Source organism: Macrotis lagotis, chromosome 1 (genome assembly GCF_037893015.1).
Source record: "Macrotis lagotis isolate mMagLag1 chromosome 1, bilby.v1.9.chrom.fasta, whole genome shotgun sequence".
NCBI lineage: Eukaryota > Metazoa > Chordata > Mammalia > Peramelemorphia > Peramelidae > Macrotis > Macrotis lagotis.
The window spans coordinates 452,894,972-452,919,466 of NC_133658.1; the positions used below are offsets into that span (position 1 = coordinate 452,894,972).

At 37.1% G+C, this 24,495-nt stretch overlaps 1 protein-coding gene across 4 annotated transcripts in view; it reads left to right on the forward strand.

Moving 5' to 3' along the window:
* SPOCK1 (SPARC (osteonectin), cwcv and kazal like domains proteoglycan 1) overlaps positions 1 to 24,495 on the forward strand; it is a 1,031,033-nt gene that overhangs the window by 771,785 nt on the left and 234,753 nt on the right. The window lies entirely within an intron of this gene.

Sequence of the window (24,495 nt, forward strand, 5' to 3'; positions counted from 1 at the left end):
TTTAATTTTTAAATTTAAATTGATTTTTATTAAAGACAATATTTGAGTTTTACATTTTCCCCCAATCTTGCTTCCATCCCCCCTCCCCCCACAGAATGTACTCTGTCAGTCTTTACTTTGTTTCCATGTTGTACCTTGATCCAAATTGAGTGTGATAAGAGAGAAATCATATCCTTAAAGAGAAGTCTAAGAGGTAAAAAGATCAGACAATAAGCTATCTGTTTTTTTCTAAATTAAAGCGAATAGTCCTTGCACTTTGCTCAAACTCCACAGCTCCTTATCCGGATACAGATGTCACTCTCCTTTGAAGACAGCCCAAAATTGTTCCGGATTGTTGCACTGATGGAATGAGCAAGTCCTTCAAGCTTGAACAACACTCCCATATTGCTGTTAGCGTGTACAGTGTTTTTCTGCTTCTTCTCATTTCACTCAGCATCAGTTCATGCAAATCCCTCCAGGTTTCCCTGAAATCCTGTCCCTCCTGGTTTCCAATAGAACAATAGTGTTCCATGACATACATATACCACAGTTTGCTAAGCCATTCCCCAATTGAAGGACATTTACTGGATTTCCAATACTTTGCCACCACAAACAGGGCTGCTATAAATATTTTTGTACAAGTAATGTTTTTACCCTTTTTAGTCATCTCTTCAGGGTATAGACCCAGTAGTGGTATTGCTGGGTCAAAGGGTGTGCACATTTTTGTTGCCCTTTGGGCATAGTTCCAAATAGCTCACCAGAAGGGTTGGATGAGTTCACAGCTCCACCATCAGTGTAACAGTGTCCCACATTTCCCACATCCCTTCCAACAATGATCATTATCCTTCATGGTCATACAGGCCAATCTGAGAGGTGTGAGGTGGTACCTCAGAGAAGCTTTAATTTGCATTTCTCTAATTAATGATTTAGAGCATTTTTTCATATGGCTATGGATTACTTTGATCTCCTCATCTGTAAATTGCCTTTGCATATCCTTTGACCATTTGTCAATTGGGGAATGGCTTTTTGTTTTAAAAATATGACTCAGTTCTCTGTATATTTTAGAAATGAGTCCTTTGTCAGAATCATTAGTTGTAAAGATCATTTCCCAATTTACTACATTTCTTTTGATCTTAGTTACATTGGTTTTATCTGTGCAAAAGCTTTTTAATTTAATGTAATTGAAATCATCTAATTGGTTTTTGGTGATGTTCTCCAACTCTTCCTTAGTCATAAACTGATCCCCTTTCCATAGATCTGACAGGTAGACTAGTCCTTGATCTTCTAATTTTCTTATAGTATTGTTTTTTATGTCTATGTCCTGTAACCATTTGGATGTTATCTTTGTAAAGGGTGTGAGGTGTTGGTCTAATCTAAGTTTCTTTCAAATATATATATATATATATATATATATATATGTATGTATATATATATATCTTCTTTTCATATATATATATATATATATATATATATATATATATATATATATATATATATGTATATATAAATCTCCTGCTTTTACGCCTAGTCTATTCCACTGGTCCATCACTCTATTTCTTAGCCAATACCAGTTTTGATGATTGATGCTTTATAATATAATTTTAGATCTGGTAGGGCTAAGCCACCTTCTTTTGCACTTTTTTTCATTAAGCTCCTGGCAATTATTGACTTTTTATTTCTCCATATGAATTTACTTACAATTTTTTCTACCTCGTTAAAGTAATTTTTTGGAATTTTGATTGGTAGGGCACTAAACAGATAGTTTAGTTTTGGTAGAATTGTCATTTTTATTATATTAGCTCTACCTATCCACGAGCAGTTGTATTTGCCCAGTTATTTAAATATAATTTAATTTGTGTGAGAAGTGTTTTATAATTGTTTTCAAAAAGATTTTGAGTCTGTCTTGGCAAATAGACTCCCAAATATTTTATATTGTCTGAGGTTACTTTGAATGGGATTTCTCTTTCTAGCTCTTCCTGCTGTTTCTTGCTAGACATATATAAAAAAGTTGTAGATTTATGAGGGTTTATTTTATAACCTGCAACTTTGCTAAAATTGCTAATTGTTTCCAGTAGTTTTTAGATGATTTCTTGGGATTCTCTAGGTAGACCATCGTGTCATCTGCAAAGAGTGAGATTCCTTTAATTTCTTTTTCTTCTCTAATTGGTGATGTTAACATTTCTAATACAATATTGAATAGTAGTGGTGATAATTGGCACCCTTGTTTCACCCATGATCTTATTGGGAATGCCTCTAGCCTCTCCCCATTGAATATAATGTTTGTTGATGGTTTCAGATAGATACTGCTAATTATTTTAAGGAACAGTCCATTTATTCCTACACTCTCTAGTGTTTTTAATAGAAATGGATGCTGTATTTTGTCAAAAGCTTTTTCAGCATCTATTGATATGATCATATGATTTCTGATAGGTTTGTTGTTTATATAATTGAGTATATTAACAGTTTTCCTAATATTGAACCAACCCTGAATTCCTGGAATAAATCCTACTTGATCATAATATATTATCCTAATGATGACTTGTTGTAATCATTTTGCTAAGATTTTATTTAGGATTTTTGCATATATATTCATCAGGGAGATAGGTCTATAATTTTCTTTGTCTGTTTTAACTCTTCCTGGTTTAGGTAACAGTTCCATATTGGTTTCATAGAAAGAGTTAGGCAGAGTTCCATCTTTCCCTATTTTTCCAAAGAGTTTATATAGGATTGGAACTAATTGTTCCTTAAATGTTTGGTGGAATTCACTTGTGAATCCATCAGGCCCTGGAGATTTTTTTTAGGGAGTTCAGTAATGGCTTGTTGAATTTCTTTTGCTGAGATAGGGTTGTTTAGGTATTTAATATCTTCTTCATTTAACCTGGGCAACTTATATTTTTGTAAATATTCATCCATTTCACTTAGATTATCAAATTTATTGGCATTGAGTTGGGCAAAATAATTTCAAAATATTACTTTAATTTCCTCCTCATTGGTGGTGAGTTCACCTTTTTCATTTATGATACTAGCAATTTGGTTTTCTTCTTTCTTTTTTTAAATCAAATTGACCAGAGGTTTATCAATTTTATTGGTTTATTCACAATACCAACTTTTGGTTTTATTTATTAATTCAATAGTTCTTTTGCTTTCAATTTTATTAATTTTTCCTTCAATTTTTAGAATTTATAATTTGGTACTTAATTGGGGATTTTTGATTTGTTCTTTCTCTAATTTTTTTAGTTGCATGTTTAGTTCATTGATTCCCTCGCTCTCCAATTTATTCATATAAGAATTTAGAGCTATAATATATCCCCTGAGAGTTGCTTGGAATGAATCCCATAGGTTTTAGTATGTTGTTTCATCATTATCATTATCTACGATAAAATGGTTAATTCTTTCTATAATTTGTTTTTTTGTCCACTCATTTTTTTAAAATGAGGTTATTCAGTTTCCAATTTGTTCTGGATCTATATCTCCTTGGCCCAGTATTGCATATGACTGTTATTGCATTGTGATCTGAGAAAGCTGTATTCACTATTTCTGACTTTCTGCATTTGATCATTAGGTTTTTGTGTCCTAGTACATGGTCAATTTTTGTGTAAGTTCCATGTGCTGCAGAGAAAATGGTATATTCCTTTCTATCCCCATTCAATTTCCTCCATAAGTCTACCATATCTAATTTTTCTAACAATCTATTTACCTCCCTAATTTCTTTCTTGTTTGTTTTATGATTCGATTTATCTAGATCTGATAACGGGAGGTTGAGGTCTCCTACTAGTAGAGTTTTGCTGTCTATGTCTTCCTGTAATTCTTTCAGCTTCTCCTCTAAGAATTTGGGTGCTGTCCCACTGGGTGCATATATATATTCAATATTGAAATGACTTTATTGTCCATGGTACCTTTTAGAGGGATAAAGTTTCCTTCCTTATCTCTTTTAATGCCATCTATTTTTGCTTCTGCTTTGTCTGAGATAAGGATTGCTACCCCTGCTTTTTTTACTTCAGCTGAAGCAAAATATATTTTTCTCCAACCTTTTACCTTTACTCTATATGTATCTCTGTGCTTCAAATGAGTTTCTTGTAAGCAGCATATCGTAGGATTCTGGTTTTTGATCCACTCTGCTATTTGCTTACGTTTTAAGGGAGAGTTCATCTCATTCACATTCAAGGTTATGATTACTAATTCTTTATTGCCCTCCATGCTATCTTCCCTCTGTTTGCGTTTTTCCCCCTTTCCCCACTTTTATCCATATTCCCCAGTCTTTTGTTTCTGAAAACCACCCCCTTCAGTGTGTTTGCCCTCCTATATCACAGCCTCCCCTTTCTTTCCCCCTTTCCCTTTTTCCCTTTTCCCTTCCCTTCCTTTTATTATTTCCCCTTATTTCCTCCACTCCCCTTCCCTTTCTCTGTCACCCCCCCCTTTTCCTCTTTTAGTACTTGAAAGGTTAGATGTTTTATAAGTTAACTGAGTATGTGTAGGTTGACTTTAATCCAAGTCTGATGAGAAGAAGATTCTCTCTGCTCCCTTCTTCCCCACTATTACCATAGTTTTTTTTGTACCTCTTAGTGTAATGAGATTTACCCCATTCAATCCCTCCCTCCTCCCATCTCTTTCCTGTCCCCCTTTTTAGCACAGTACTGTTTTTTCTAGATCATTCTAAGTCATAGAAAATTCTAAGTGTCTGTCCCTTTTAGTTCTGTATATTCTATCGAATAGAGTCAAAATTCCTGAGAGTTATTAGAGTCTTTCTCCCAGGTGGGTTTGAAGCCAGTTACATCCCATTAGATAGTAGTCTCATGGATAGGTCATGAATGTACATCATTTCTGGCTAGGTGTATTCTGTCCGTTAGATTTACAATTCTCAAGATTTATGAGAGTCTTTGTTTCCCCCATGCTGGGATATAGCCAGTTTCAACTTACTGGATTGCATTGTTTTCTTTTACCCCCCCCCCCCCCTTTTTTTACCTTTTCATATGTCTCTCTCTCTTTTTTTTTTTAGGTTTTTGCAAGGCAAATGGGGTTAAGTGGCTTGCCCAAGGCCACACAGCTAGGTAATTATTAATTGTCTGAGACCGGATTTGAACCCAGGTACTCTTGACTCCAAGGCCGGTGCTTTATCCACTACGCCATCTAGCCGCCCCCAGCGCCACCTAGCCGCCCCCATCATATGTCTCTTGAACCTCTTGTTTGATGCCCAAATTTTCTGTTTAGTTCTGGTCTTTTCATCAGAAATTTTTGGAATTCTTCCATTTCATTAAATGTCCATCTTTTTCCCTGGAAGAGAAGGCTCAGCTTTGCAGGAAAGTAGATTCTTGGCTTTATTCCAAGCTCCCATGCTCTTTGAAATATCTCGTTCCAGGCCCTTCGATCCCTTAAAGTTGATGCAGCCAGGTCCTTCGTGATCCTTACTGTGTCTCCTTGATATTTAAATTGTTTCTTTCTGGCTGCTTGCAGGATTTTCTCTTTTATCTGATAGTTCTGCAGTTTGGCCACAACATTCCTTGGTGTTTTCATTTTAGGATCTTTTTCTGGTGGGGACCGATGGACTCTTTCAATAGCTACTTTGCCCTCTGATTCCATGATATCAGGGCAGTTTTTCATCACTAGATCCTGTAATATTAAGTCCAGGCTTTTTTTTCTCTTCAATGTTTTCAGGAAGTCCTATTGTTTTCAGGTTGCTCCTCCTTGATCTATTCTCGAGGTCAGTGGTTTTGTTGATGAGGTATTTTACATTTGCTTCTATTTTTTTCTATTTTTTGATTTTGTTTAACTGACTCTTGCTGTCTCATGGAGTCATTAGTTTCTGTAGACTCCATTATTTTTTGGGGGGAGGAGTTTTCTTCGTTAACCTTTTGCAACTCCTTTTCTAATTGGTCAGTTCTACTTTGGAAAGAGCTTTCCATTTGACCAATTGAGGTTTTGAGAGAATTAATTTCTTTTTGCATTTGCCCATTTGAAGGTCTGAGAGATGTGTTTTCTTGTTGTGAGGTGTAATTGTCTCCCCCCAAATTTTCTAGTTGATTTTTAAACTCCTTCCTTATTTCTTCAAGGAAGTCTTTCTGTGCTGAAGATCAGATTGTATTCTCCTCAGAGGTTCCAGGTCTCTCTGAGTTAGTGTCTTTCCCCTCCAAGAATTTTTCTATGGATCCACCTTTCTGCTGATCCTTCTTCATTTTGCTAAGACCTGAGTTGGGGAGGGGCTGGTTCATAGGGGCTTGGGGATCGCTAAAGGCTTTACTCACTGAGTGTGGTTTCTCTGGCTGGCCAGTAGGAGGTGCTGGTTGCTTTCTCTCGAGTGTCTGTGACCTTGATTGAGGCCTTCTCCCTTTCCTTGAAGGGAGGAGTTGGAGGTATTGAATTCTTTTGCCTTCAATCAATGGTGGGCTTTACCCTGGCCTGAGGTCATTCCTCAGCTGGGCTGGTTCTTCTACTCCCACACCTGGGCCTGAGGAAGAAGTAGTTTGCATTTGTTTGTTAGGGGAGAAGTCTGAGTTGTAATGAGAATCAGACCAGAGGAGTCCAGGGATGGTGTCTGCCGCTCCCCTGTTCCAGAACTCTCCCCACCAGGCCTGTCCGGGATCTCCAGGGCGATAGCTCCAACACCAGCGCCTCTGCTCCCCCGCAGACTCACGCCCTGCGGTCCAGCCCCACCTCTGATCCAGCAATTCTGGCTCTCGGGCCCTCAGACTTCCAGTTCCAATTCAGCTGCTAGTCTGGTTGATCAGGTCTGTTCCTCGCTTTGGGCCCAGACTCACCCACCCGAATTCAGCCACAGCTCCTGCTGGAGACAAATCCTGAGATAGATGTTCTTTCTCTTGGCTTTTCTTTCTGGGTTTGGTAGGTGAGATTTTTTTTTAAGAGGTTTGGTTCATGTGATAGATGGGGAAGAGATCAGGAGAATTTAGAAGTGTGCCTGTCTTCTCTCCACCATCTTGGCCGGAAGTCTCTTGTAAATATTTTAAATGAAAATGTGCTTAAAATGTGTAATTGGAATTTTCAAGCATGGCCCCAAAGAAGAAAGGAAAAAGTGTGCTCCTTTCCTTTCTTTGCAATGGTAAGAGTCTATGTACAACCTATCTCTCTCCTCCCTTACCAAGTCCCTCTCCCTCAGTCTACAGATGGTTTCATACCTTTATCTTGAGGTACTCTGTTCAAATGAGTATAAATTTTGATCACTGAAACCTCATGAGATATCTTGGGGTTTATGGACTAGGCGAGATTTCTTTCTTAAGGACTATGCCTTAAACCTGACTCTCATTGATTGACCAACAATAGGTCCCAGCTCGAGCCCATGGGGTTATTATTGGAATCTGACTGCTAAGGTAAATGTAAAGAGCTATTGTTTCAGTTTTGTCTAGAAACCTGAAAGGTCTTCCCCTCTCAGATTGATTTTTTTGAACATTCTTTGTTGTATTTCTTACCTAGTCTTAAGTTATAGTATCATCTTCCTGATGTTTTGGTTCTTGTTGAGAATTACTTGAAGGACCAACAACAATGAAGGTTTATGGGGGCAGAATACTACATACTGTCAGACTAAGTTGCTGGGTTAATTTATTTTGTTAAACCACTTTTTATTTCTCTTTTAAAAAAATTTGTTACTATGTTAGCTATTAATGTATGCTTCTTTTACAAATTATGTCTTGTATAGTCATCATGAGAAGGCTTCATTAAGAATGGAAGCAGAGGGGCAGCTAAGTGGCACAGTGGATAGAGCATTGGCCCAGGGGTCAGGAGGAACTGAGTTCAAATCTGATCTCAGACACTTAATAATTATCTAGCTGTGTGTCCTTTGGCAATTCATTTAACCCCATTGCCTTGCAAAAAAAAAAACTAAAAAAAAAAATCAATGAAAGCACAATGTGATGTATGGAAAAGTAGATGTATTGTATAAATAAATAAAGAATATTGTTTCTTTAAAAAAAGGGGTGGGGGGAACTAGGTGGCATAGTGGATACAGCACTGACCCTGGAGTCAGGAGGACATGAGTACAATTCTGACTTCAGACACTTAATAATTACCTACTTTGTGTCTTTGGGCAAGTAACTTAACCCCATTGTCTTACAAAAAAGAAACCAAAAAAATATTCAAGAATAGAAGCAGGACTAGAGCTAAAAGATGCCAAGCAACATGAAAGACTTTTACAAATATCTAGGAGGATTCCGATTTAAGCAGAATTGTCTGGTGAGTAGGACAATGGGCTTGTGTAGACCCCTGTATAAATTCCTGCCTTTCCTTGGACCTTAATTTCTCAATAAGCACAATAACCATACTTTTGATTATGTTATTAGAATTTAAGTTATAATGAAAGTTATTGAACTTTTGTGATATTTTGGTAGGATTGGAGTTTGAAGGGTTTGGTCATAAGGAAAGAAATGGAATAGTGTTAAAAATAACTTTTATAATAATAAATAACAATCTGTGGAGATATTAAACCCATGTAAGAAGTAACTTTTAGCTCCTCTGAATGGTAAGGATTTTTATTTTCTAAGGCTTTATGATTATTCTTTTTTTGCAAAGCAATGGGTTTAAATGAGATGCCCCAGGTCACACAGCTAGGTAATTATTAAGTATCTGAGAATGAATTTGAACTTTATTCACTGTGCTGCCTTACTGCCCCTTTATGATTATTCTTATAAAGAAATCAAAAGATGACCAAAAAGCTATAGATAACATACAACTCAAAACTGTTCCCGTGATAGATCATTATACTTACCTATTTAAGTTAATAATATCATCTATTATTAGTGCTAACATTAGAAATGAGAGACATGCCTTGACATGGTGGATAGAGAGCTGTCTATTGAGTAATAAAGACCCTTTCTTACTGTGTGATCCTAGGCTAGTCACAGAATTGCCAAGCGCACCTAACACTGGTTAAGACTATATATTACACCAAAAACCAATTAGATGATTTCGATTACATTAAATTAAAAAGCTTTTGCACAGATTAAACCAATGTAACCAAGATCAAAAGAAATGTAGTAAATTGGGAAACAATCTTTACAACTAATGATTCTGACAAAAGACTCATTTCTCAAATATACAGAGAACTGAGTCATATTTTTAAAACAAAAAGCCATTCCCCAATTGACAAATGGTCAAAGGATATGCAAAGGCAATTTACAGATGAGGAGATCAAAGTAATCCATAGCCATATGAAAAAATGCTCTAAATCATTAATTATTAGAGAAATGCAAATTAAAGCTTCTCTGAGGTACCACCTCACACCTCTCAGATTGGCCAGTATGACCAGGAAGGATAATGATCATTGTTGGAAGGGATGTGGGAAATCTGGGACACTATTACACTGTTGGTTGAGCTGTGAACTCATTCAACCCTTCTGGAGAGCTATTTGGAACTATGCCCAAAGGGCAACAAAAATGTACATACCCTTTGACCCAGCAATACCACTACTGGGTCTATACCCTGAAGAGATGATGAAAAAGGGTAAGAATATTACTTGTACAAAAATATTTTATAGCAGCCCTGTTTGTGGTGGCAAAGAATTGGAAATCCAGTAAATGTCCTTCAATTGGGGAATGGCTTAGCAAACTGTGGTATATGTATGTCATGGAACACTATTGTTCTATTAGAAACCAGGAGGGACAGTATTTCAGGGAAGCCTGGAGGGATTTGCATGAACTGATGCTGAGTAAGATGAGCTGAACCAGAAAAACACTGTACACCCTAACAGCAACATGGGAGTGATGTTCAAGCTTGAAGGACTTGCTCATTCCATCAGTGCAACAATCCAGAACAATTTTGGGCTGTCTGCAAAGGAGAGTGCCATCTGTATCCAGATAAGGAGCTGTGGAGTTTGAACAAAGTGCAAGGACTATTCCCTTTAATTTATGCCACACAGCTAGGTAATTATTAAGTGTCTGAGACTGGATTTGAACCCAGGTACTTCTGACTCTGGGGTAGGTGCTTTATCTACTGCACCACCTAGCAGCCCCTATTCCCTTTAATTTATTTCTTTTTTTTAGGTTTTTGCAAGGCAAATGGGGTTAAGTGGCTTGCCCAAGGCCATATAGCTAGGTAATTATTAAGAGTCTGAGATTGGATTTGAACTCAGGTACTCCTGACTCCAGGGCTGGGACTTTATCCACTACACCACCTAGCCACCCCTTATTTCCTTTAATTTAGAAAAAAACAAATATCTTATTGTCTGATCTTGTTACCTCTTGGACTTCACTTCTCTTCTCTCCTTTAAGGATATGATTTCTCTCTCATCACATCCAATTTGGATCAAGGTACAACATGGAAACAAAGTAAAGATTGACAGAGTGCTTTCTGTGGGGATGGGTGGGGGGAGGGAAGCAAGATTAGGGGGGAAATTGTAAAACTCAAATAATATCTTTAATACAAATAAATTTAAAAAAAAGACTATATATTACAGGATCCAAGATGGTGGTGTTAAGGCAGCATTTCCCAGGAATTCCTTCTCCAAAAATCTCCAAAAGTCATCAAATTATGACTAGTCAAAATTTAGAGGGGCAGAACCCAGAGAAAGACTGAGTGATACATTTTCCCAGGCCAAGATAACTTAGAAGTTCTGTGGGAAAGGACCAGGAGTTGGAAAAAGCCCCAGTCTGAGCACAGCCTGGGAACAGCTTGAAGGAGGAAGGAGGGAATTCTGCTACACCAGAAGGAGAGGAGCACGGCTGCAGAACCTACAGCAAGAACTCGGAGAAACCAGCTTGTAACTCCAGAGCACAGCCCACAGATGGTAAGGGCACCAGAAATTTCTCTGCTCTCCCTGGGGGCAGGACTCTGCTGTTTGCCCACACTCAGATCCAGGTTGCAGTTTGGGCTTCCATACTAAGATAGCTGAGTAGGGCCATTCCTTACAGCTCCAGGGTAGAGGGAAGTGCTGTGGTCCTCTACATATCAAAGCATAGGCAGGAGAGCATAAGACCTTGGAGGAATAAAGATCCCAGTGGGGTGTCCCCCCCAAAACCCCAAAGCCTTGGAAGTGCTGTAAATTAGTTTGGGGCTGAGGAAATGAGTAAACAACAGAAAAAAGAAGAATCTGATCAGAGAAAATTACTTTAGTCCCATGGAAGATCAAAACACATACTCAGATGATGACAAAATGAAAACTTCCTTATACAAAACCTCTAAGAGAAATAGAAAATGGACTCAAACTATGGATGAGGTCAAAAAAAGACTTTGAAAAGCAATTAAGGGAGGTGGAGGGAAAATTGGGAGGAGAGAAAAGTCATGAAAACCAAATCAGCAGCTTGGTGAAAGAAATACAAAAAAAAAAAAACAAAACTGAAGAAAATAATATGTTAAAAACCAGTTTAGGCCAAATGGAAAAAGCAAAACAAAAAGGCAAAAGAGGAGAAGAATACCTTAAAAAGCAGAATTGGCCAGCTGGAAAAGGAGATAAAAAAGCTCTCTGAAGAAAATACCTCCTGGGGGGGGGGTTGTGTGGCACAATGGATAAATCACCAGCCCTGGAGTCAGGGTTCAAATCCGGAATACCTCCTGGGGGGGGGGGGGTTGTGTGGCACAATGGATAAATCACCAGCCCTGGAGTCAGGGTTCAAATCCGGTCTCTTAATAATTACCTAGCCATGTGGCCTTGGGCAAGCCACTTAACCCCATTTGTCTTGCAAAAAACCTAAAAAGAAAAAAAGAAAATAACTCCTTCAAATGCAGAATGGAACTAAAGAAATTGAGGGAATTCACCAGTTACCTCTTGAAAGAGATCCCAAAAGAAAAACTTCCAGGAATATTATGACCAAATTCCAAAACTCCCAAATCAAAGAGAAAATTCTAGAAGCTGCAAGAAACAAAAAATTCAACTACCATGGCTTCATATTCCAGATTACATAGTATCTGGCAGTATCTACATTAAGGGCTCATGTGATTGGAATATGATGTTCTGGAAGGCAAAAGATCTTAGTTTAAAACCAAGAATCAATTACTCAGCAAAACTGAACATCCTCTTTTGGGGGAAAAGATGGACTTTCAATGAAACAGGGGACTTTCAAACTTTCGTATTGAAATGTCCAGAGCTGAACAGAAAGTTTGATCTCCAAGTACAAGACTCTGGTGAACCATAGAGAGGGTAGAAGAGAAGAATTAACTATGAGGAATTTAATGATATTGAATTGTTTGTATTCCTGAATGGGAAGAAGGTATTGATAACTCATATGAACTTTCTCATTTATAAGACCGATTAGAAGGAGCATATATAGGCAGGGCACGGAAGGAGCAGAATATAATGGTATAATATACTAAGAAGATGGAGTCAATGGGTGATAAAGGAAAGTCTTGGTAGGAAGGGAAAGGAGATGAAGAAGAAGCTGAGAAATTTCACATGAGTCAAGATAAAGCTTTTTCAATGAAGTAGAATGGGGAAGGCAAGTGGGAATGAGTGGGCCTTCATTTTCATCAGAAATGGCTCAGAGAAGAAATAATATGCACCCTATATTTAATAGGGTATAGAAATCTATCTTACCCGATAGAAAAATGAGAAGAAAGGGATGGGATAAGGGGGGAAATTGGGGTAGGGAAGGGGGGAATAGGTAATAGAAGAGAGGGAAGATTGTGGGAGAGGGTACTCAGATGCAACACACCTTTGGACAGGGCCAGGATGAAAGGAGAGAGAGAACAGAATAAATGAGCGTGGGGAGGAATAGAGTAGAGGGAAATACAGCTAGCAATAGCAACTGTGGGAATAATATTGAAGTACCTTCTCTGGTGGGCTTATGATTAAAGAAAGCAACTCACCACAGAAACCAAGCCATTGGAATCTGAACAGAGACTGAAGTACATTTTTTTTCCTCTCTCACTATTCTTGAGATTTCTCATCTTCTTGGGTGGGGAGGGGGATTTATGTTTACTCTTATAACAAAGTTATTGTAATAATAATATAAAATAAATAAATCTAAAAAATTTTTTTAAAAAAAGACTATATATTAGAGAGAAAGTATTGACCAGGGTTGGTGGAGGTAGTTTTTTCATTTGAGAGTTCCCTAATTTAATCAAATTACAGTTTCAATGACTAAGAATATCATGACTTATGTTGTGGAATGAATTAATGATATTTCTATTGACCAAATATATGCCTTTAGAAGTGGGAATAGTTTTCTTTATAAGTAGGAATAATTTTCTCATTCATTTTTCTATTTGACTTTATTTCAAAAATGATTTTTTTTCATGAAGAACAGGAGTTAACAGGGTTCCTGGTCTGAGCAAACTTCACAACAATAGTCAGCATTCAGAAAATTTAAGAATCATTCAATTAAGGCCATCTGGCCAACACCACAGCTACTTATAGAAAAATGAAGATAAAATAGAATAGTTCCTTAGTTCTTACCCTCAGAAAGATTACTTTTCTATGTATTCAGCTGATTAAAAACAAATTATTTAAAAAAGCAATTTGAAGTAATTTGAAGTGTTCCAGGGCATTAACAAATTGTTGAGGCAGTGGGATGGGAAGAGGAACCTGAACTATTCTTTGATGGAAAATGACAATTTTTAAAGGACTCAGAAAACACATAGTCTTAAGAACCAGAATACAGGGAAGATTGAAATGGGAACTCATTTTCTTCCTTATTTCACCCAACGTTTAGACTTAGACAAATGTTATTTCCATGGCTAAATTATCATGTAAGTGGGGAGAGAGGATTTAGATTGGGATTTGAAGCTGAGTCCGAGAGGGCACTGAACAGACAACTATTTGAATGCTGGTGTCTTTTTAAAAATCTTTGTTTAACTGCCTGGAGGGAACAAAGACATTCTATTTGGGAAAGTGGCCTTTTCTGAAAGAAGGCCTTTTTCATTTTCTATTTGAAAAAAATTACTGAATTTGCAGGTGTATCCCACACAAAATGGAAAGTGGAATTACCTCGTTTTCTATGAAAAATGGAATTTTAATATAGAGTGGCCTCCAACTTGTGTTCTAAAAGTTCACTTGTAATAAAATAGTGTAGCAGAAAGATTCCAGGATTTCTAAATTTAGATTCCAAGGTGTTGAGTTTGAATCCTTTTTGTTCTTTATTAGCTGTATGATATTGGACAAGTGGATAAATCTTTTAAATTTTTATTCTATTTTTTATTATCATGATCTTTACAAGCATCAATAAACGTAAATTGTCCTTATATGTATTTATGTGTGTGTGTGTGTGTGTGTGTGTGTGTGTGTGAGTCTGTGTGAGTCTGTTTAAAATCCACGTGGGATCACGTGATCTGTGTCCCTTCTACTTTCTTCTATACATTTTTTTTTAACAAGGTAATGGGGTTAAGTGACTTGCCCATGGTCACACAGCTAGGTAATTATCATGTGTCTGAGGGTAGATTTGAACTCATGTCCTCCTGACTCCAGGGCCAGTGTTCAATCCACTGTGCCACCTAGCATCCCCAAGCTGCCCCCCATCTGTTTTTAAAATGTTTCTTTGAGTCCCTTTTCTTTTCTTTTCATTTGATAGCACTATCATTTTCTCCTATAATTTCCCCTCTCCCAAAAACAAATCCTGCATTGGAACAAATAATATAGTCAAGCAAAAGAGTTCTATATACTGACTTATATCTCATGCTTCACCCATAGATTCATTGTCAGAAAGTAGGAGGCATGGTTCATCATCAGTCCTCTGGACCCCCCCCCCCCCCCAGATTTATTATTAGTAATTTGAGGAGGCTGGAAGACAATTGGAGGTTTTATCCCTAGCACTCAGAAATTGAGTGCTGGTAACACTTCAGTCTTTTTGAGACAATTGAGCTTAAACACTACTTAGCAAAAGTAGTTTAAAAAATAAACTTCCAAGACAGCCAGCTTCTTCTAGCTATTAACCTTCATAGAGATAGCACACAATCATCAGCTTCTCAAAGTGTCTTGGAAATCTCGAGATTGAGGGTGTTAAAGTTTTTACCCCAATTTGGGATAAAACAAATTAATTTGTCTCAACAAGTTTATTTCAGGGTTTATTTTCACATGGTCCAAAGATTTTGAGATGTAAGGAACTTAGAGGCTACCGTGTCTAACCTAGTCATTTTGGAGAGAAGAAAACTGAGACCTAGAAAGGGTAATACTAGCAAATGGGTATTCAAACTTAGTTCTCTAAATTCAAATGCAGTTCTTTCATCATTATGCTAGGGTTCTTTATTTTTTTAGTACCTCAGGTTCCTGGCCTCAAAAGTGATTGTTACAACTCTGCAATTAGGCTACTCTATTCATCCTCATACCTCTAAATCTTTGATTCTTATGAATTTATGATTCGTTTTTCTTTAGAAACAATATTCTAAAGGTAATGAGGTTCCTAGCCTAACTAGCCACAGGCACAGAGTATCTGTGGTGTGGTGTCAGGTTCTCTGAGGAGCTGCTCAAGAACAACAGTGCCCTTGAGTTTGCACCCTAGTGGAGCTCACCAAATGCTATAGGACATCTGTTAATTTAGATTTTACAATAAATAAATAAGTTGTCGGTTATTTTGGTTAATTTCAGAGAGAAGGGCATTGAGATTAGAAAGGGTTTAATTAAAATCAATGTAGAACTTAGTTTTTTCAGCTCAGTATGAAATAAAGGACATCAACACAGGCTGATTCTCAGCAGGGCTTCCAAGTTTGGGGAAATGTGACATTGCTGTTTGAGTTCAGGGGATGTTTCCTCATTAAATCATCACCCATTTCACATGGTTTGCTAAAATCAGCTCTTGACTCATGCAGCGTTTAACAGAACTTGCAAAGATAGTATCTGTTTGGAGAGATCACTGTGATATTTTATGTTCTTCTCTGAGTGACTCCGGAGGAGATTTGAGGATGAGGCAGGACAGGGATTCATCTGCTGCTAGAAAATCTTGTCATTGATACCTCCTTGTGATGGGTTTTCTGTAGCTTTAGGTGGTGGGACCAGGAAGGAGGAAGAACTGAGTCACAGTCCATGATGGGTTGGTGAACAATCTTCTGTATTAAAAAATGTATCAGATGCCAAGGTGAAAGAAAGAGCCAGGGACATTATGACCTCATCCTTAGAGGTAGTCATGATGGATAGGCTAAACAATCAAACTTGACCTGTCACATCACACATTAGAAATCTGTACACTTTAAGGCATTTGTAATTGTTGATCTCCCAGCAGGGTTAAAAAGGTGGATTAGAAAATTGGATTAATCCATTGATAGAGGGAGTGTTTGAGGAGTGCTTAAGGGGTTTTTGTTTTTTTATTTTGTTCTTGTTATTTAAGTCAGTCAAAGGAAAACTATTCTAAGAAAGGAAAACTGTGAGATATATGGTAGGGGGTAGTTAGAAGAGACAAATGCTGTTAATAACTCACATTTATGAGTGGTCATATTTCCAATAGAAACAAATCTCACAACTTTATTATAACAATACTTAAAATGTCCACTTCTAATGAATCAGCACTTGATTCTATCTTGCCTTATGCTAATTGTTTGGAATGTGTCAACCAACTCAGTGGTATGGGGCAAGGAAAATTCTACTTTTATTCTCTTCCCCTTAGTGCAGAGCACAGTGCTAGATGCCTGGTTGGATCACAGTGTAGATTTTTTTGGTTGAGTAATGGAATATTTTTATGTTAGTTTTTGCAAGGCAGTAGGGTTAAATGATTTGCCCAAGGTCACACAGCTAGGCAATTATTGTCTGAATCTGGATTTGAACTCAAGTCACTCCAGGGCCAGTGCTCCATCCACTGTACCACCTAGTTGCCTCCTGAATAATGGAATGTTAAAAGGACTTCTTAAAATATGCTGTGTTCACTGCTAAGTAAAGGAAGGGATATTTTTATTAGTCAAGGACTCACGCTATTTTTGCTTCGTTTTTCACTATAGTTTCAGTTTGTTCTGACTTTAAAACTCCAATGGAAACTTTAGCAGCTAGCTTTCTAGAATTAAAAAGGAGTCCATATGAAGAGGTCTATGTACTATTTATATTTCACATCTATGAGGTATTGTCCAGTAACAACAAAAACAATAAAACTGTATCAAATTGTTTAAACAAATTAGAATTGAAAACTAATTATGTCTAATGACTATTCAGGTTACCTCAAACCCAATCTTGAAGTGAATTTAGGGAAATACAGGCTTAAATAACTATAACAAAAAACCTTAGACTAATTACTAAAGTTAGTTCATTATTTTCACTAATAAAAGTATAGCATGTTATGTTATAACAAGTTATAACAGGTTGGGCAGCCTGAAATGCCTGGATTGATAATAACTCTTCCCTTGGAAGTTTGTATATAAAACATTTGTATGGCTTGTGACTATGCCTCCTGTTAAATGGAAAAAACACTAGAAGCCTAAGGTTTTTTGGTAAAGGTCACTCTCCTCTGTTGCCTACCAGAGTTATTCCTCAGTCTCATCCCATCAACAGAGGGTCATAAGGAAAAGGTCAGCCACAAGTGTTGGGTGAGAAATAAGATTTGATCAGCCAAATGAAGACTTTATCAGATGAAAAGAACATGCTTAGAATTGAGTGACAGTCTTGCTCAGCCTAGGTAAGGCAGGGCAATTCCTCTGTATTCCTCATGACAAAACTACTTTTCCCCTTAGTGCTTCAGCCACTTGAATAAGTTTTAATTTTTTCACCTTCCCCCTTAATTGAAAAGAAAAAAATATCTTTTACCTTGCTATGTCTTAGGAAATTTTCTGTAGGAAAAGGGCTCTTGGTTGACCATTTCTGAAGATTTGGCTTTGACTGGGTGACTTGGGGGATGTGGACTCCCTGGATTTCATTTATTGATGGGGAAAATCTGCTGAGGTTCTTACACTGGCTCTAATATGATAACATGAATGTCGGGGAAAATTTGTCTCCAACCTTCTTTCATACCCCTTCCTCAAAGCATCCATTTGTTACTGTAATAGTTAGCATTCCCCTTGCACACACATTCCTCCTTCCAGGAATCAGGCTTCTTGGATACCCATTGTGAAGAAACAATTATCCAGAACAGTAAGACTATAAGAAAAGTTAGGTAACATAGGAAGTCATCAGATGATCTGATTAGAAATAGAGAATCATAAATAGATTTATGGGCTAGGGTTAGAAAGGATCTTACAGGTCATCTAAGTCCAGCCCCCTTAATTTACAGATTTGGAAACCAAGTCCCAGTGAAGTTAAGTGAGTTGCTCAAGGTCACTTAAGGAATAAGTATTGGGAGTAGGATTCAAATCCAAGTCCTTTGACTATAGAGACAGTGTTTTTTCATTGTAGCACTGATTTTTCTAATATAAAGGGTGAAGCTTCCCCAAACATGTCCTTGATGACTTCTCAGGGCTTTCCCTGCCCACTTACACACATGTACACATTCATTAATATAGACACATATATACTCACAAATGCACACTGAAAAACATATGCTTAATATTTATGCGGGTAAACACATGTGCACACATGCATTTAAGGATGCATATAAATTTAAAGATACTGTTACTTAAACACATACAAACATGTACATGCCACCAACACACAACACACACATTCATATACATATATACAATCATCCATATATGAACACATTAACACATGTTCAAACCTATATATATGCATATATACATATAAAAATATGTACCCTAACTTTGCCTTTAATATTATTTGCCTTAGTCTTAGTTTATAGTATTTGTTGGAGGTACAAAGATTGCTAGGTATAGCTCTGGAGGTAAGGGACCTTAGAGATCCTCATGGTGCAATTTTCTCATTTTACTGGTGAAGAAAGAAACTGAGGCCCAAACAGTAGAAATATCTTTCCCCACAAATAGTTTCTGGTAAAACTAGCATTAGAACCTGAAATCCTTATCTAGTTTTCAGATTCTCAGCTTGATAGGGAAGCAGTTAGGTAGCATACTGGATAGAATGTTGGGAATTAAGGGGGACTAGAATTCAGACATTAGGTAAGTTCCTCTGAACAAATCAACAAATTTATATGATTTGTCTTATTTTATTTTTATTGAACAGTTAAACCTAAGGATACAGAATTTTAAATTATTCCCCTTGTTCATAGTATAAAATATACTGCTAGATGGTGTCATAGGTACAGTATCAGCCATGAAGTCAGGAGTGCTTGAGTTCAAATCCAGACTTAGATACTTACTAACTGTGTGACCTTGAGCAATTCACTTAACCCATCTCTAGTCGTCCTGATTCTTATCTGGCCACTGGAGCCAGATGATTGGCACAGCACCCTCTCATTCAAATCCAATTCATGCACATGTCATGGTATCATCTCCCTAAAGTCATGGTCTTCTTTAAGAATGAAGGACAAACATCATCATCATCATTCATCAGTGTGGCATTCTCCTAAATCTGACTCCATTTTTCTCCTTTCAGCACTATTTCATTCAGATCCCCCCTTAATGCATTTCACCTCATATCCAGTGAGCTCACTAGTCCTTTAATTATTTACTCCTACTTTCTTTGACTTCCTGTTTCTCCTATTTACCAGTTCAAACCTTTTTCATCTTTCAAGGCTTAGCCCCAAAGGTACTTACTTTTTCATGAATTCAATTTAGTAAGCTTTAAAGATTGTACAAAGTTAAAAATCTTCCCTTGCCCTCAAGAAACTTAAATTCCTTTGAACAGATAAAAAGATGAGAAGCAGCATGGTATTGTAGATAGCATGGAAGATCTAAGTTTGAATCTTGCCTTGAAAAGTAGTACATAGTGGGCAATCACACTGCTAGTAAAAGTTGAAAGTAGAATATGAACTCAGTTCTTCCTCTTAGCTGTTGACAAGTCATTTAAATTTTTAGTGCTTTGGGTTACTCTCTAGGGTGGTAAAGAATTGTGGCTTGAAATCCTGACACATATGTTCACATAAGGATCCTTCTATATAATGAAATCACAGGCCCACACCAAAAAAGGAATGCATAAATGTATCTACTATATATGATCTCATCTGCAAAAAAAGGCTTTCTTTCTTTAATCCTCCAGATAATGTCATCTTTTCATAAATTTTTTACTTTTGCAAGGCAATAGTGTTAAGTGGCTTGCCCAAGGCCACACAGCTAGGTAATTATTAAGTGTCTGAGGCCAGATTTGAACTCAGGTACTCCTGACTCCAGGGCCAGTGCTCTATCCACTTCACCACCTAGTCGCCCCCCCCCCCCATCATCTTTTCTTATAGCACTGGATTTGGATCTCTCCTTTGCCTTATCATCCTCTACACTGTATTAACCTTAAGTTTGTATTTGTCCTATCCTGGTTATTAGAACATAAACTTCCTAAGGTGACCAGCTGTCCTGAGTTTGATGGGTCTATTGGACTTGATGTTCTGGTATCATTTTGGATGTCAGCTGGCTCACCGCTCCCCCCCCCCCCATTTTTAAGATAAAAAGACTGAAGGTCTGGGAGATTAAAATGATTTACTCAGGGTAATGCATCTGAGACAGGATTTGAATCTGAGTCTTTGTGACTCCAAATTATCTACCATTTCTACTGTTGATATGAATGTGATAAACTGGTTCATTTTAAGTGCTTTTCAAATCTAAGGATCATAGATTAAGAATTTAAAGGTTTAGATTTAGAACTTGATTATTACAACTCCTTCATTTCGTTGATGAGAAAAATGAGGCCCAGAGGTTAAACAGTTTACTTAAGAGCAAGCAAATGGAGTCTGGAAAGAGGAAAGGATTGAATATTGCCTTCTTTCCAGATCCAACACTGAATAAATGAGAACTATTTAAAACAAATTAGTGTTTTGAAAAGAACAAAATTTGATACAAAAATAATGTAACAATAAAGCCTTTGCTCTGGATTACTTCCACAGTATGCTGCCTTTATTCCTGCTCACATGCTGCTAAATAAAATCATAAAGAATCACAAAACAATTCTGACTGGACACACTACAAATTTATGTTATGTAAGCTCACTTGGGCCCTCATTGCTGCAAGGCAATTCTTTTCTATATCCTTAATTGACTATTATGACTCACCACAGTGGCTTTTCTAAACTTTTTCATCCCTCTTTAGGGCTCCCAAAACTTTCCCCCAGCTAAAAATTTTGCCTCATATTTCACTGAAAAACTGAATCCATTTCTCAAGAGTTCCCTCTTCTTCTTTATATGATATCACTCAGGTATTTTCGGCCATTGTCTTCAACTTTACCTTTGTCTCATATGAAGATGAGACCCTTCTCTTTGTCAAGGCAAATTTCTTGGAGATACTTGCAAGTGATCACATCCAGTATGATACTATATCCATGCTTTATAATTATCCCTATTCTCATTTAATTGTTCCTTGTCTGATCAATGCTACCCCTGCCTAGAAGTATATCTATGTCTCCCCCATTTGCAAAAACCATCAGTCGATCTATTTCTGCTAATTATCACCTCCAAAATCTCCTCCTTTTTGAGATTAAACTTCTTACTTTCAAATCTGTGCCTACACTCTGTATGGCTTCCAATTCAACTGCTCTCTACAAAGTTACCAATGATCTACTAATTTCTAAATTTAACAAATTTTTCAATCTTCATCTGCAACCTTTGAATTGTAAATCAACTCTCATCTCCTTACTCTTTCTTTCCCATGACACTACTTTATTATGGTTTTCCTCCTACCTATATGACCACTCCTTCTGAGTCTTCCTTTGTGGATTCTTCATCAAGGTTATGCCTACTAATGGGGATAGTTTTCTAGCATTTTATGTTTGACCCTCTTCTCCCTTGATACTATTTTACTTGGTGATCTCTTAGATCTGATAGATTCAATTATCTCTATCCAAATAGTTCTCAAGTCTACTTATCCTAATGTTTCTCTTGACCTCTATTCTTACATCTCTGATTACTGGACATCTCAATCTAGATGTTGTACAGACATTTCAGATTCAAATTTCTTAACTTTATTATGACAGTCAAGGGTACCATGTTCTTAGATACCCCGGCTTGAAACTTAGTTTTATCCTTTACTCTTCAGTCTCACTTCTTATATGCCATTTGTTTCTAAGTTTTCTCAATTCTACTTTAGCAGTGCCATTTGTTTCCAAATCCTGTCAAGACCTTAATAGCATCTCTCATATTCCCTTCCCACCTTTTTTCCTCTGACACTGCTATTACCCTTGATCAGACTCTGAACACCTCACACATGGATTGCTGCAGTAGTCTTTTCCTATTTCAGTCCATCTCCTACTCAGATATCAAATTGATTTTCTTAAAGTACAGGTCTGACTATGTCAGACCCTTCTCTCAAAACCTACACCCTTTACACACACATTCAATAAACTACCTTTCCAGTCTTCTTGTACCATATTCATAACCTTCATCCCCAATTCGGTAACACTAATCTTTCTGTTCATTGCATTTAATACCCCATTTCCTGATAGCGAATATTTTCACTGGCTATTCCACATGGAAAGTCTCACCTCCTCATTTGTGCTTCCTGGTTTCCCTGACATCCTTCAGGCCCAAGCTAAAACTCCACTTTCTATAATGATTCCCCTTAAGACTAGTGATTCTTCCTGTTGATTATTTCTATTTTATTTTTTTCCTATCAGTATATGCGTATAGATAATACATGTGTTTATATATACATGTATATGTTTATAAAATTTTCTTTGCATATACTTGTTTGCATGATGTCTTTTTCATTACACTATCAGCTCCTTGAAAGTGGGAATTAATTTCTCCAATTTTCTTTGTATCCTGAGTACCTAGTAAAGTTTCTGGCACATATTAACCACTTAAATTATTATTTTTATTGATTATTACTCTTGCTAGTAAGTGAGTTTAGAGCAAAATCCCCCAACCTGGTCCAAAGTCACCTTGATGTTGCTCTTCCTGTGAAACTAACCACTTGGATTTTCAGGCAGCATTTTTATTCTATATATGGAAAGTTATTTTTGTACCCAGGGAAATGAGCTGGTAAACCTCGAAGGAAATCATGCATCTTGTTTGTGTATGTTTTCCTTCATTCTTTAAAAATCTAATTTCTAAGGAAAGGGAGTGTTCTTGTTGAAACTGTTTGATGCTATTCTCCTTGAAATGAAGTCAGACCTGTGCATTGTGTTAACATTTTTAACATGGAGTTCTGGCTCTTCCTTTGGATTCTCTTCTGCTTTGAAGGCAGGCTTAAAGAGAACAGAGGTAAAGAGAGGCTCTCAGCACTCAACAAACTTGAATTTGTTTTTTCTTTATATAATATAGTGTGCTGATATGAAGCAAAGGGTCAGTGGGAATAGAAAGGAAAGAAAAGGCTAGAAAGGTTGCAGGGAACTTTGGCATGTAGGTTTCCAGCACAGGGTTTTTATGTCTTTCCCTATATCATAAAATAATGGTGACCTGGACCACTAGTCAAGGAAAGATTCTCAGAAGGCAGTAAAATCAAAAGAGACTGAAACCCTTTGTTGGGGAAAAAAGAGGGAAACAAGAGTAAGGGAAGGAGGAGACTGCTGAGCTTAGGGAAGAGAAGACTTTGGCAAATAATGCTTGATCTTCCTCTCTTTTTTTTCCCTTAATGAATTGTTGGGAGGCAGTGTGGTGCTAAGACTGCCTGGAAATCAGGAGAGCTGGGTTCTAGATTAGATTTTATTTCTACTGTATCGAGTAAATTATCTCCTTTCTCTGGGCCTTACTTTCCCAACTGATAATTTAGGGAGGTGAATTAGGTGATCTTTCAGGCACTTTTCACCCCTGACATTTGAATCAGTGAAAGTGAAGGAAAAAAAACAGAAAGGGCAAAATCTTAATGGTCTCAAGACTTAAACTGGCTTTTCAAAATTGTTAGTATTTTATTTTTGAGGGCTTAGGAATTTTTACTCTCATGCTTTCAACTCTGTCTAATATTGATTCCTTTCTACAATAGGATGTCACTTTGGGGCAATCAGGTCTCTTGGGAACCACTATGGGGGAGGGTAGGCAAGCCTGAGGGAAACTTTGGAAGAAGCTTGAGCACCTCATGTGAGAGAAATGAGGAATATCAGGAAAAAATACAAGTGAGAAGCAGGATATTGAAGTGCTGGCACGGCAACTAGAGAATCTCCTACAGGACTCCTTTCCTTATCTTCTTATTGCTAGTTGTTTTTCCTACTACTCCAGATTGTTTTTTTTAAATTTATCTATAAACTTATTTTCCCCTCCCATCCCTGTCTCCAACCATATACTGTAGAATGTAATGCCTTGATGATAGATTGTTTTATTTTAATTTATATTACCCAATGCCAAGCATGGCATCTGGCATATAGCAGCTATTTAAATTTTTTTGTTAATTTATTGAATATATAGAGTCCCTCCTCCAGTCTCTCAAAAATTTAGGTTAGCAACTGTATTACAATTTCTCTTTGTAGAGACTTGCTTGAAGATACTGAGAGGATTGATGATTTGCCCAAGGTCACATTTAATTTGCTCCAATTTAGCAAACTTTTTCCTGACCCTGAAACTGGCTATCCTTTACACTAGGTGACTTTCTCCTTGAATGCAGAAAGCACTTGAAAATGTTTCTTGAATTTGGTGTGGTGCAATGGTGAACTTCTTCTAAATGTAAGATCCTATGAATCTGGTCCAACACATCAAAATTTAAAGTTAGAGAAGCTGAGGTTCAGAGAGATTAAGGACATACCTAATCAAG